Source organism: Colletes latitarsis, unplaced genomic scaffold, assembly GCF_051014445.1.
Source record: "Colletes latitarsis isolate SP2378_abdomen unplaced genomic scaffold, iyColLati1 scaffold0045, whole genome shotgun sequence".
NCBI classification, from domain to species: domain Eukaryota; kingdom Metazoa; phylum Arthropoda; class Insecta; order Hymenoptera; family Colletidae; genus Colletes; species Colletes latitarsis.
Genome location: NW_027488395.1, coordinates 27,894 through 32,500, shown reverse-complemented (window position 1 = coordinate 32,500; position 4,607 = coordinate 27,894). Strand labels below are relative to the sequence as shown.

At 53.6% G+C, this 4,607-nt stretch overlaps 1 pseudogene; it reads left to right on the top strand.

Annotated features, from left to right (window-relative positions):
• Positions 1–1,396, top strand: part of LOC143350919 (large subunit ribosomal RNA) — a 3,121-nt pseudogene extending 1,725 nt beyond the window's left edge.
• The last annotated feature ends 3,211 nt before the right edge of the window (positions 1,397–4,607 follow it).

The following is a 4,607-nucleotide window of genomic DNA, read 5'->3' as shown; positions in this document are numbered from 1 at the left end:
AGCTCTGACGAGTAGGAGGGTCGCGGCGGTGTGCGCAGAAGGGTCTGGGCGTGAGCCTGCCTGGAGCCGCCGTCGGTGCAGATCTTGGTGGTAGTAGCAAATACTCCAGCGAGGCCCTGGAGGACTGACGTGGAGAAGGGTTTCGTGTGAACAGCCGTTGCACACGAGTCAGTCGATCCTAAGCCCTAAGAGAAATCCTATGAAGATGAGGTGTCCTAAAAAAACGCAGCAAACGAAACGAAACGAAGTTATTACAAAGCTTAATCATCCACTTTGACTCGAACACGAGAAAAAACATACATATATATATATATTTATTATATTTATTATATTATATTATTAAGATCCATCATGGCAACAACAGTATAGTAGAGTTGTGTAAAAAAATATGTGTAAAAGCAATTTTTTTAAACGTTTTTTTTTTAACCAAAAAGAAAAACGAGTCACACAAGTGCGAAACGATTATAAAATAAAATAACTTGAGCGATGTGAGAGAGAGACACACACCCATCGGGCGAAAGGGAATCCGGTTTCTATTCCGGAACCCGGCAGCGGAACCGTATACCATTCGGGCCCTCGTAAGAGTAGTTCGTCGGGGTAACCCAAAATGACCTGGAGACGCCGTCGGGAGATCCGGGAAGAGTTTTCTTTTCTGTATAAGCGTTCGAGTTCCCTGGAAACCTCTAGCAGGGAGATAGGGTTTGGAACGCGAAGAGCACCGCAGTTGCGGCGGTGTCCGGATCTTCCCCTCGGACCTTGAAAATCCAGGAGAGGGCCACGTGGAGGTGTCGCGCCGGTTCGTACCCATATCCGCAGCAGGTCTCCAAGGTAAAGAGCCTCTAGTCGATAGATTAATGTAGGTAAGGGAAGTCGGCAAATTGGATCCGTAACTTCGGAATAAGGATTGGCTCTGAGGAGCGGGGCGTGTCGGGCTTGGTCGGGAAGCGAGTCTGGCTGACGTGCCGGGCCTGGGCGAGGTGAACGGCGTTGAACGGATTCGTTCGTTCTCGTCGGGATCCGAGCTCGGTCCCGTGCCTTGGCCTCCCGCGGATCTTCCTTGCTGCGAGGCTTTCGTTGGCGGCTTGCCGTCGTCGATCGTCCTCTTCGGCCGCCATTCAACACTCAGCTCAGAACTGGCACGGACTAGGGGAATCCGACTGTCTAATTAAAACAAAGCATTGCGATGGCCCCCAAGGGTGTTGACGCAATGTGATTTCTGCCCAGTGCTCTGAATGTCAACGTGAAGAAATTCAAAAAAGCGCGGGTAAACGGCGGGAGTAACTATGACTCTCTTAAGGTAGCCAAATGCCTCGTCATCTAATTAGTGACGCGCATGAATGGATTAACGAGATTCCCACTGTCCCTATCTACTGGCGTCTAGAAGCCGTCCGGGCGTATAGCTTGCTATACGGCACCAGGATCGCATGTGCCAACCCCTCCTCCACGCGGTGGACGCTGCAAACGGCATTTATGCCGGCCAACGGGGCTCTGGTTTCGGCAGGGGCGGTGCAGGGGCACACCGTATGGGAGTAGCGACCCCACCTACCCGAGCAAGACGAGATCCGTCATTCGTTCTGTGCAAAACAGAGATGTCAGGAAGGAGTGGTGTCAGGAAAGCAAAGAGAGATGGGGAAGCATTATGACTAGCGTATACTTAACACCTGGGGGCTTCGGCCCCCATTTCACGTTAAGGCTTATTGGAGAAGGCGTATATTGTACAAAAAAGGGGCTATATGCCCCTTTTTCACTTTAAGGAACTTTTCGAAGTTCCTACTCGAACACCTAGAGCTTCTCCAAGAAAGACCTAACTCATACCAGGGGGCTATAAGCCCCCTTTTTGCTTTAATGCTTTTCCGAGGAGGCGATCCTGACACCAGAAATCAAAAGGGGGCTATATGCCCCCTTTTTACGTTGAGCAAAAACCAAGATCAGGATGAGACACGAAACGACGTCTGTATGCGTCCCCAAAAGCAATACGCCGCTGGGAAAAGCAATACGCCGCTGGGCTTGGCAGAACCCAGCACACCAAAACATCTGGTGGCAGACGTCGTAACGCCAGACGAATGACGGAAGGAGGCCACCGTAGAAGTAGCTGAGCTGCTCCCTACTGCCTGAAGGTGTCGGCTGGGAAACCACGCTAGTATCCTAGGTAGGGAGACGGGCCTCGAAACGTGGATCGCTCCCCTGGCCATTAGAAGACTCCGCCTAGACCAGCTCAACTCCGAGCTGTAAACCGGTGGTGTACGGCTCTGTCAGACTCGGAGTCCTTGCCATACGGACGCTGCATATAGGAAGGATATGCAGCGTATGACGAAAACACTGAAAGGTACGCCAACGACGAAAGACAACATGTATTTATACATGTAAGACCGTCGTCGCGCTGCTGACAGCAGCTCCCGTCGTTGGCGATGGCAAAAGGACGCTGAAGCGTCAAGAGCATAGTTGATGATGGCAAAGTGAGTTCTACTAGTCGTGCTAAGGACGAGTCCCACGTATTGGAGCTAATGCTACAGGGACATGATGCCCGAGGTCATGTCCTAGTTACGCAGCGGGTTCCCTGCAAAAACAGGGAACAGAAACCGGGCGTAGCGAAGCAGAGGGAACATCTGCTTGAGGTTTGTTCCCCACGTGTTTGCCGTGCGTGGCGACCTGTGTCGGCGGAAAGGAGGATCCTGGGATCTGAGGGCCCTCTCTCCTGCGGGAGTGTAGCTGCCCAACACGTACCTTTGGCCTCTGCTTCGTCTAGACAGGCGGCTAGGCGAGAAAAGCAGCCCTGTGCCTAGTCAATCGGCTCGGAACACCATTCGTGGGTTCTATTGGGCGAGGAAGTGAACCTAGGAGTCCGGGGAAAGCCCGGTCGGCCTTTGTTCGCGGACTATATCCCGGGTGCAAGTCCTAACCCAGGCGGAGCCGGGTTCCAATTGAGGGTCCATGGAGGCCGGGACACACGCCGGGACGAAACAGTTTCCAAGTAAGCATGGATCCTAAAATTAAACTAACCCCCATAGATGCCTCGGTACCCCGCAAGGGGGAAAAGGGAGTCAAGGAGGCCGCTGTCGCTGCTCCCGGCAGAACGACGGCGGTGAGTAAGAGAGCTGGGGTGGTTTCACCACCTCAGAAAAAGGCGAAGGCGGTTGAAGCGGGTAAGGGCGCTAAAACGCCCCCCGGCACCAGACCCCCAACGCGAAAGACGGCTACACCACCAAAGCCGGCAGGTGAGACATCCCCTGTAATTAAAAAGGATGTCAAGAAGGACGGATCGGGGACACCACCCCGTACAACTCCACCACCGAAGAAGCCGGAGGCCAAAAAGCCGAAGGCAACTTCTGAAGGCAACGCCACGTCTTCGGACGGAGGAAAGGGCCATGGAGTCGACGACGACGGTTGGATAACCGTCGTCAAGAAGGAGCAGCCGCAGAGGGCAGAGAAAGCCCGAAAAAGCGGCGAGAATATGCCAGGAAAGGTGTCGGCGGAGGCGACACCTGGTCCTTCGAACAGGCCTCTCGACAAAATTAGTGGAGAGGCCTCGAAACTGTTCAAGGGTATCCGGACCAGCTGTCTTGGAAAAGAATCCAGGCTCAGCAAGGAAACCGGAGCCTTGATCGTTGGCAACGCGGCAGCTCTCTACGAGCTAGTCCAGGAGGTTCTTATTCAGAACTCTTTCCTAAAAGGACAGCTCGCGGCGATCCGGCAAGAGGTGAGAGCCTCCCAGAGGATCGCGGAGAGGGTTGCCCCGACGGTTTCACAGACGACGGGTTCCCGTCCGACTGCGAAACCCGCACCAGTTCGTGCGGCGACGACCTACGCGCAAGCGGTAAAGGTCGACGCCAATCGAGTTTCCCCGGAAGCGGTTAAACCACCACGACATGTGGTGCGTATTTTCCCGCAGAAAGGGAAAGGACAGAACAGTGAAGTCACCAAACAAACTGTTCTGTCACTGGTTAAGCCGGCGAAAGCCAAGATCCGCGTTAGGTCTGTCCGACGCATCCACTCCGGTGGCATAGCCGTCGAGACCGAGCGCAAGGAGGATCTGAAGGCCTTCGTCAACTGCGCGAAGCTGAAAGAAGTAGGACTTTCAGCTACTCTACCGACTTTGAGGAACCCTACACTTATAGTGTACGACGTTCCCAAGTCGATGAGGAAAGAGGAGGTTTCTTCCAGCATCTGGAAGCAAAACCTCAGCGATATGACCCAGGGGGATGTGTCGTCCAACCTGAAGGTCCGGTTTGCAACCGGCCCGAAGGAAAAGGACACTGCCAACTGGGTTATGGAAGTCAGTCCGCAGGTTCGCCAGCGGCTGAAGAGCATGGGCAGAGTGTACCTGGGCTGGTCCGCATGCAGAGTGCAGGACTATGTCTCTGTTACACGATGCTTCAAGTGTCAAATGTTTGGCCACATGGCCAAACATTGTAAAGCGCAGAACGAGGTTTGCGGTCACTGCTCCGAAGAAGGGCATACCATTGCCTCTTGTACAGCGAAGAGTAAGTCCCCAACTTGCTCGAACTGTAAAGCAAGAGGCAAGAAGCACGACCATAAGTCGCGAGACAAGAACTGCCCTGCCTATCAGGCAGCACTCGACCTTGCAGTATCTCGAACGAATTATGGAT